General features: G+C 43.4%; 1 protein-coding gene across 3 annotated transcripts in view; it reads right to left on the bottom strand.

Annotated features, from left to right (window-relative positions):
* Positions 1-9396, bottom strand: part of ZNF609 (zinc finger protein 609) — a 208217-nt gene extending 198821 nt beyond the window's left edge. For 2 of the 3 annotated variants that reach the window (XM_070577171.1, XM_070577170.1), the window contains exon 1: positions 9150-9396. The gene's annotated coding sequence lies outside the window, so the exon portion shown is untranslated. The remainder of the gene's footprint in view (positions 1-9149) is intronic. The other variant, XM_070577179.1, reaches the window with a different exon arrangement.

Below are 9396 nucleotides of genomic sequence, written 5' to 3' on the forward strand. Positions count from 1 at the left end.
GAGCCACTGAAGGTTTTTCAGCAACAAGTGAAATGATGAGAACTCTATTTTTAAAAGTCTACACTAGGGATCCTTGTTACATACTCTTCTAAAACCAAATTCTCCATTTTCAAAGCACTTTAGTTCATAATTGTACATTCATTAGTTGATTGTAGGTCTCTCCCACTAGACTTGTAAGTCCTGAAAGGACAGGGGCCCTGTCTGGCCTGACATGGAAGTGCTCAATAAACATTAGATAAATGCATAAATAAAAATTACAATAACATTGCAGTAGTATGCAGTATGGAACAGAAAGAGGCTTTAACCATGAGGTTATTGCAATAATAGACAGAGGAAGACCTGAACTAGGTCAGGTGAAAAAGTGAAGAGAAATGCCAAGATATCCAGAATAATCCAAATTTAGTGAATGATTAGAAGAGGTGGTGAATAAGAAAAAAGAACCAAATATGAGTCTAAAGTTTTGTGCCACGGCAACTGGAAGAATTGTAATGCTTAGGGAAGAAAAGGTTAGGCAGGTTTCAGAAATGATGGACTGAAGGTACATTTGAAAGCAGATGCCAAGTAGGAAAAAATTTCCCCCTTCCCTCTATATCTTTCAGATTTATATACCTCATAAATGTCACAATTCCAATTTCTCTTCCTATATTTCCATTTCTGATACCATTCTTTAAGAATCTGCTCTAGAAGCATCTGTTCCAGAACAAAGATAAATGCTCAGCTTTATACCAAACCTCAGAATTCGTAACTGAAGTTTACAAGGTACATTCTTGAACACCCACTTCTGCTCACATGAATGAAAGTTCATCCAAACCAAAACCAAAGTGATCCACCTAGGAATGGTACTAGGAACATTGCTGGTAACATACCAAAAGCCCACTGGCTGTACTTTGTACACAGAATAGAGCAGACACTGCTGCTTTCCTCTACAAATACTGAACTATAGCCTAAGAAACCACAGGTACCAGTACGCAATGTGGTACCAGCAGGCAATGTGGTCTAACTGCAAGGATCTGGATTTCACTCAGGGTGTGGTTCATTTTAAGATTTTATTTTTCCTTTTTCTCCCCAAGCCCCCCAGTACTTAGTTGCATATTTTTAATTACGGGTCCTTCTAGCTGTGGCATGTGGGATGCCGCACGGCTTGATGAGTGGTATCATGTCCACGCCCAGGATCTCAACCAGTGAAACCCTGGGCTGCCCAAGCGGAGCACGCAAACCCAACCACTCCGCCACCGGGCCGGCCCCCTGTGGTTAGATTTTAAAGGGTTACATGGCACTTACTCTGGCCACTTTTCAATTCAACACCCTATGCTTCACCTGACACTTTTTTAAAAACCTATCTACAAAATTTACTTATATTTCTTTTTTTTTTTTTTGAGGAAGATTAGCCCTGAGCTAACATCTGCTGCCAATCCTCCTCTTTTTGCTGAGGAAGACCGGCCCTGAGCTAACATCATGCCCATCTTCCTCTACTTTATATGTGGGATGCCTACCACAGCACGGCGTGCCAAGCTGTGCCATGTCCGCACCGGGGATCTGAACTGGCCAATCCCTGGCCAGCAAAGAGGAACGTGTGAACTTAACCGCTGCGCCACCAGGCCAGCCCCCTACTTATATTTCTAATAAAAATCTTTCTAGGGGACCAGCCTGTGGCCAAGTGGTTAGGTTTGCGCGCTCCACTTCGGCGGCCCAGGGTTTCACTGGTTCGGATCCTGGGCGTGGACATGGCATCGCTTACTGGGTCATGCTGAGGTGGTGTCCCACATGCCACAACTAGAAGGAGCCACAACTAAGAATATACAACTATGTACTGGGGGGACTTGGGGAGGCAAAAAAGCAGAACAACAACAAAAAAAGATTGGCAGCAGTTGTTAGCTCAGGTGCCAATCTAAAAAAAAAAAAATCTTTCTACAATCTCACATTCAGGTGGATCTCTTCCCAAAATAACTTTAGATTACCTGAAAATTAGTAATGTGCTACAGATGGCTGGGAACAAAGCAAAGCACTCCCATGACTTTTTGTGAGTCCAAAATAAACAATAGCTCTGCCCACCAAATTTTTCTCTTACAGACTAATGGATGTCTTAAGCACAAATTTAAAAACAGTGAATGCTTCTTCCAATGTTCAAAGGTAGATTGAACATATAACCAAGGAAAAAAAAAGATTAAAAGACCATCATCCTCTTAACATTCAATAAATAGCTGCTATTGGAAGTCCCAAATCCAAGAATTACCTGGAAAATGCTGAGAAAAATCCTAACTTAGCAACTAGGTTATGCAATTTTATTCCTTTAAACTGCTTGAAAGCAAAGATTTCCTAACATTACTGTCAATTTCACAGTTTCTACAGTCAGCCACCAGCCTTCAATCCCTCAGTCCCTTTTAGGGGGTATTTTAGAGATCCTCCTTGTTAGTCATACTTTACCAAATGTTACCAATTTAGCATTTTCAGCATTAAAAACAATTCTATTTTCCAAACAAAACACAGTGGGCAACTCATATTCAATCACAAGAAGTTAATACAAAGCAGGTTTTCCCCTGACTGGTCAAAAATACAAAGACGTCCAACCTAGCTCCACAATCAGTCCCACTGGCTCAAAGATTTCCGATATAAGAGATTTCTGATATAAGAGATCTCTGACTGATGTATAAAATTACTTTTTATTGATACCAGGCATCTCCTTCCAGGTATGATTTCCTTCTCACAAGCTGAGGTTCCTTTTCTGCTGCTTTCTGATTAACATTCCTATTGCTTGAACAGACTAGAAAAAGATATATTTGACAAGCTGGTGAACCTGCAATATGAGGGTACAACCCCCCACCCCCCAAAGAAGATGGTCTAGTAAAAAAAAAGCACAGCATAAGCTTTACAAACATGTCAAAGAGGAATGAGACTCAAGCCCTAGAGAACTAAGGCTGTACTCATTAGCCCTTCTGAATACTGACTGTATTTTTTTTAATACTCACTACATATATATAAATATATACAGTTTTTATTTATTTTTTTTTTTTGGTGTGGAAGATTGGCCCTGAGCTAACATCTTGCCAATCCTCCTCTATTTTGAATGTGGGATGTTACCACGGCATGGCCTGATGAGCAGTGCATAGGTCCACAACCTGAACCCATGAACCCTGGGCCACAGAACTAGAGTGCATGAACTTGACCACTATGCCACTGGGCCAGCCCCCTGACTATATTTTTGACACTGTAATAAAAAACTGCTCACTTATGTCAACCATTTTTGTCCTGTTCTTCCATCACAATCTTGACATCATAAAAGTCTACCGCTAAATGGAACCTTAGAGATGATTTTGTCTGATGTGCTCATTTCACAGATAAGGAAAGTGAAAACAGAGCAGTGACTAGCACAAGGTCACACAACTAGTTAGAGGCATAATAACAATCAGAACCTGGGTTTTATCACTCCCAATTCTATGCTTTGAAAAGCTATATTAGCAAACATATAACTATTAAATTAGATAACAACCATAACTCTAACTAAGCTACACAAAAATAAAATTCATCCACATATAGAGAACAAAGGATTAGAACAGGAAGTACCCCAAATCCAACAGAAAGAAGGAGCATTTGTTTATACAGTACAGGAGTTTCTTAAGGGCACAACCTCACACATATTTTCTAAGCCATTTTATTAATTACCACCTGCTGGGATGTATCCTGTACTTCCATCAAATGCACATCCTTAAGAGGATGCCACAATGACCCCTGTGGCAAAGCTACGACAAGTGATAACTTCTGGCATAGAAAACGGATAGTACAAAAGGAACTCACAAATGTGGTGCCAACAATCAAGAAGGACTTAAGTTGAAGTGGTGGAGATATTGCTGGGAGCAAGTAATCCTGAAAATGGGATAAGAATAAAAATCCAAGAGAGCAAAGTTGGCCAGACACTAATGACCAGAGAGCAAAATAAAAAGAAGGCAGTTTCAGAGCTTGCCTGGCATCAGACAGCTTTCACCTGCAACAGAAAGAAGGAAAAAATTCTCACAGAGACAAGAGAAAGATCGTAGGTTTGCTCCTGAGTGATGGACTAGATATGACCTAATAGGTATTTGCCATCTCTTATTTCTGGGACTCTGATCCAAGAACAAACAGCAAGAGAACCATGAAAAATCAGCCCTGTTGGATCTGGAGTTCTGCCTTGACAAGATATAAAGCTCATTCATAGATCTGACTGTGCTCATGAGACTGCAGTTCAACTCCTGCTGCTAGAGCAAGGGGAGGGGGAAGGAAGATAGAAAGGGGTGAGTAGGAAGGAGGTGGAAGATCTGGGTTGTGACTATAATAGCTACAGTAATTAGAGTGTTTCCAAGCTGCTAGAGAAGTCTTCAGAGCAGAGAACTAGGATGGGAGGTGGGGGAGGAGGAAAAGCACGAGGAAGCAAACTTCTGAGAATACTAGGAAAGTATATGGTGGTTTGTGAACAATTTAAAACAAACAAACAACTGTGATGGCTTCATATGGGGAAATAAAGAAGTTTATATTCTTTCCCAGAAGTGAATACTATACAAATAACTGCTAGGCTCCCACTTAAAGCTAGGTTACAAACTACGTTTAAGCAGATTCTTGTAAATGTCCCTGTCTTTGCAGTGGTCCACCAGCCCTGGCCTCAGAGTCACACCATTTGCCTCCCTTTCCCATGTATCTGTAACTATATACTATCTCTCTCTCTCTCTCTCTCTGACAAACAGGTCAGAGCCTTCACTCCATTTCAAAAAGGGATTTCTGAATTCTAAAATGGTTAATATCACTTATCTCCCTTCAATCAACTGTTAATTAGTACTCCATGAATTCAATTAGATTGTGTGCATGTGTGCACACACATATATGTGTTTCAATAGAAGGAGCACACGGCCTGTTGGCCTAATACAGACAATGACTGAAGGGCACTAAAAAAGTCAGAAAATAAACACCAGGTTACTTGCTTATACATTTTAGGCTCTACGACACTGCCTACTATAGTGGCATGAACATGTGAAAGAAAAATAAAATCGTATTGAAATAAGATAATGATGATGATGATAACCTATAAGAAAAATCTGGGAATTTACAGAAAACCTCAAAATAGAAAGTCTTCCTCCAAGCTATAGAAAATGCTATACTTGTTTTTAAGATAAATATTTAGTTGAGATATTTCCTTAACATGATTTGGCCCTCGGGTGATGATTTGATTCTAACAAGTGATATTAATCTCAATGCCAAGAAAAAAGTTACAGAGGTGCTGGGAGAAACTAAAAATGGAATAAAACAAACAACTGAAGACATGCAAACTTTATGTGGAGAATTAGATCCATAAAATAAAAACACATGCAAATTTCTTGAGTAAGGCATGTCAGGTAGACCTAATACAAAAAGTCAATTACATCCTTTGCATAGAAACTACTGCGTATCCTCCCAGTGGCCTAAACCTTTTCCACTAGACTGAAAGCAAAGAATTTTCTGCTTCCCATTTCCCCCTAATAAACAAGTACTAGAAACAGTGAATTACCACTATTTCCTTCCCATTCATAGGGCATAAAGCCAGAACTCACAGAAATACAATAGGGCCATCTAGGACCATGTCTAAGGCAAGCTACTCAGTAATCTAAAAGAAACACAGAGAAAGAAGAATCTCTTTTCTCTATTCCATTATCATCTCAGTAAGAAATCAGTATCAAGCATTAAGAAATATGAAACAAAGAGCAATTTCACACATATGAACTGAACCTAAGCCACGGAAGACCAAGAATTTTCTTGTCACTGTGGCATGTGATTCTTTAACCACCTGCTCAATAATCCCTCTTCAGCTGCACAGCTGCTGCCAATTCCACATGCCCAGCTAGGCAGGTGCTTTGGTGAATTACCTGTTCCCTAGTGAAAAGAGTCCTTCACTGACACTTAGTGGGCCCAGAACCTGCCAATCAGCATCACCTATCTTCATTTTGTCTGTCACAGCCAACTTTTATGAGTGGTATCATGAAGGCATATTTAGTATACTATGCGATTTTTTTGTATTTTGTGGGTTTTTTGTTGTTGTTCTTTGTTTTTAAAGGAAACTGGTTTTTAAAAATCAAGTAGAAGCGTGAATTCAGCTGCTGAAAAGAAAACTTGCCACACAACATAAGGCTGCCTTATCTCAGAGTGGCCCCATCTGTCTGGCAGTATTCCCATTCAGTTTTCCACAAGGGAAATAACAATTGCTTAGCTACCTTTGGAGCAGGAGAAAGTGGCAGTAGAAGGTGCTACAGTACTTGGCAGTAATGAGAGCTAGCAGAGTGAGAACTTCTGGAGACCACACATCATTCCTGTACTTCTTAAGTCTCCACGCCTGAGTCCAGGCAGTAGTATTCAGTCAAATAAATAAGGAGTGGCACTTCCACTTGACAGAGCAATCAGTAAACCCCTCAACAAATTATCCTGTTCCAGTCATTTAGTTGCTATATGCTAATTGCAACATAATTACTACCAGGAGCCAAAAGTATGCTTCCATATCCTCACACAAAATAAAGAACTAATCTGTCTAGCTATCTAGACCTCTCCCAAGGAAATATTTTCTACCAAGGAACTGGGGTGGGGGGGAAACCCAAACTATTCTCTGAAAGATGGTCACAATCAGAAGACTCATAAGACTCTGTGGCAAGGGCCCAACTCTGAAACCACTAAATCTAATCAGGGCAAATTTAATCTGAGGCTTCTGCCTTGACTGTCACCTGACAGGATTCAGAAATGAATGCCAATAGCCCAAGAGCAGAAAGCTTTGTACTCAGTTTAGCTGAGGCTTTACTCAGAGACCTAGGACATATAGTTGGAAATAGTCTAAAGACAGTCAACACCTCTGTAAGGCCTTAAGACAGTTCTCTCATCAAGAAACATAAAGGTCAGAACAACCTGTTCCCCCCTAACAAAGCCCAACATCTAAGTGGCAAGCTACCATTTTAAGAAACTCATTGAAATAAAGGGATGAGGCAGGCAACATGCTCAGACTCAGCACCTCAGAAAGACCTTTATCAAAACCAAAAGCTAACGTTCCTATTCAACAATAACCCATAGGAAATGGTTGGCTATGGTGTACACAGTGTATTGTGTACAATTGCCCTTTCACAATGAATTTGATTTCTAATCACTTTCTAAAGAAAAATTTTCTTTAATGTCCTAACTAGAATCCTAATTTCTAGCTCTAAATAATTCTTTACCCAACTAATAGTACCTAAGTATTATTTGGGCACTTCTATGAAACACATATAAGGATAGGGTTCCTTCTAGCTTGTTCTCATCCTTCTCTCATTAATAACCCCTAAGACCTCAAACGATTTTTTTAATGTTCCTCTCTTTAGCAAATTTCTTCCTAATACAGACGCACACACACTTTCCACACAATAAGCAAGTCATCTCCTTTCATCAGAATTAAAATAAAGACTAAAAGGAGAGTTGTTTTGTTTCCAGAGCCCTTGCCCAAATAGGCAAATACTGTGGCTTTTTATTGTGCAATTATTACTGACCAGGAAGTCACCATTCAAAAGGTACTTGGTCCTTGACTCCCTATCTTAATCCTGCACCGGTTTTTAATGGTATTCCTAAAAAAATAAAAATCACTGTGTGATGTCCCATCTCTATAAAAAGAATTAAACGTGATGGTTCAAACAAGAGTAGAAACCTCCCCCTGGAATCTTCTTCCCTAAAGGTCTGACACAAACATCAGGGTTAAGTCTCCCAGACACTATTCCTCTACAACTTAGTACAGGCTAGCCAAAGAGGCAGGCACAACATGGCTGGCATCCCCTATTCTTCTGAAAAATGTGTGCCAATGAGCTCTGCATTGTTCCTCACTCAAAAAGAAGAGCCTTTCTGTCTGGCCTCCTCCAATGGCAAGCCCCAGTCTGGAAAAGGAAGAAAATGGCACTGAGGAGCCTGGGAGATGGAGCATATCCAAAGCTCTCAGACAAGACTTGAACCTATGACCTTCACTGTGTACACAATAGGCGGGTGAGAGGGACCGGTTTATCTCTGCAGCAGCAGTTCTCAGCCCTAGGGTAGCACTCCCGATAAAATGACATGACTATTGTGTGTGGCAGCAGAACAGTCATCTCCTCACAACAGCCTAAACCAGCACTCCCTCCCCCCAAGACAAAGCAGCAGGGGTGAAATTAACTCAAGGCTGCAGAGCAAAGCCTAATACAGAAAAGAGAGGCCTGTGGGGGATTGGGGACTCTCCTCAACCCCTGGGGCTCTGGACACATGGCTGGAAACAGACAGGCTTTCTCTCCCATCTTTCCCACTCTCATTTAGGTAGGAAGCTGTTTTTTACAGAATTTAATCATCTGTGATTTGTTCAGAAATATTCCCCCTGAAGGGCTCTGATCTCTCCACCCTGTGTGAGCCTAATTCCTAGAAGCTGAAATGACTGTTTGCTGCTGCCTGTTTCACAAACACACATTAATTGGTCAGATGTGTCTCCTCCTCCTCAACCCCAGAGGGAGGAAGGAGAATCTGAGCAAAGCAGAGAGATGATCCAACCGTAATTACACATAAAGGGAAAAGAGGGCAGCATGGGTTTTCCAAACAGGACAGGGTCACAAACCCTCCTGGGGGCACAAGGATAGCAGTTAAGGGCCAGGCCCAGGGATCCCTCCATCTTGAAGAAAAGGGTAGGAGTAAATGTGACCTGAAGACTGGAAGGAGCACACACCCACAACCTACTTACTGTACACTCCCAGCCACCTTGCTCCCCCCTCCTGGGCCGTGCACACGTCCTGCTCCCAAACCTTCGCTGTGAACCCCCCTAACTCCCTGGCTGGCCCCAGTCGCCCTGGGCCCCCTCAAGATACCATACTCGCCTCTGAAACTCTCTGGCCTGTCCCCACAACCTGGCCAGACCCTAAATCCCCTCCCGAGCACCCCTACCCTCAGCCTGAACCAGTCCCGGCCACGCTTTGAACTTCACCCCGCGCCCCTCGACGCCCCCTCCCCCACCCATGCAACGACCTCCCCCCCCCCCAACACACACCTTCCCCTCGCTCCGCCCCGGCCCCCCAACCCCCACTTCCTCCGTCAGGCGCCGCTGCCCCCGGCCCCCCTCAGCCCCGGCCCCCCTCAGCGCCGCCGCCTCTCTTCTCCCCGAGCCCCGGTTCCACACAAAGCTCCGGACTCACCGCGCGGCCGGTCCCGGGAGCCGCCACCTCCGCCCGCCCGGGGCCCCGGGCCGTAGAGCCGCCGCTGCTACGGGGCCCAGGCCGCCATCCGTTCCTGCGGCCCCTCCCCCCCACCCCACCCCGCCTCGGCTCCGGCTCTCCGCCCCCTCCCCGCGCCGCTCCGCCCCGCCCGGCCGGTGCCGCTCTGTCCGGGGCCGCGGGTCCCTCAGCCGCCGCCACCGCCGCCGCCGCCGCCGCGATCCGGGAC

The sequence above is a fragment of the Equus przewalskii genome, chromosome 1 (genome assembly GCF_037783145.1).
Source record: "Equus przewalskii isolate Varuska chromosome 1, EquPr2, whole genome shotgun sequence".
NCBI lineage: Eukaryota > Metazoa > Chordata > Mammalia > Perissodactyla > Equidae > Equus > Equus przewalskii.